General features: G+C 43.8%; 1 protein-coding gene across 1 annotated transcript in view; it reads right to left on the bottom strand.

Moving 5' to 3' along the window:
• The window catches only part of LOC119592276 (probable medium-chain specific acyl-CoA dehydrogenase 1, mitochondrial), a gene marked incomplete in the record, with an annotated part of 18,006 nt that overhangs the window by 16,064 nt on the left and 1,385 nt on the right, over nucleotides 1-557 (bottom strand).

Genomic DNA, 557 nt, shown 5'->3' with positions numbered 1-557 from the left:
GCCCATTAGACGGACAAAATCGTTACCAACTAGGAGTGGAAAGCGAAAAGGCTCGCTAATGACGTCAGAAGCGAGCACCAAGTGGTGTACCGGACACCTCCGGACATCACCTTCGAACATTGTCCACCGGTCTATGCCCTGTGAGCAGATTCGAAACGGTGGTAAACACCCTCATTTGGTACCACTGCTTGTTGCCTGATCCGTTTCCATCGTTTCACCGCTTATGGCGTCATCCTGCTTCTCCTGTGATATGGTAACGATTTTGTCCGTCAAACATAGTTCGATCGTGTAAACGCACCTTACAGACAAATTTTACCTTGTACTATATGGCTTTGGGAAACAAACTATGCCCTCCATGCGTACACTGTTCCGTGTGTGTGACGTCATTTACAGTTTACTTCATGTATGTACGGACGTAAAACGACTTAGCGAATATATGATTGAGTTAATCTACAGCTTGTTGAAATGTGCCTTTGGGGTATAAATTTTATTCTCTACGTAGAAAAAATAATGGAGCTGTTCGTCCATATGCGTTTTCTTTCTAATTCGTCTTTTGA

This window comes from Penaeus monodon, chromosome 30 (genome assembly GCF_015228065.2).
Source record: "Penaeus monodon isolate SGIC_2016 chromosome 30, NSTDA_Pmon_1, whole genome shotgun sequence".
NCBI classification, from domain to species: Eukaryota; Metazoa; Arthropoda; class Malacostraca; order Decapoda; family Penaeidae; genus Penaeus; species Penaeus monodon.
Note: the sequence above shows the minus strand (reverse complement) of the source record. Positions and strands in the feature narration are given on the sequence as shown.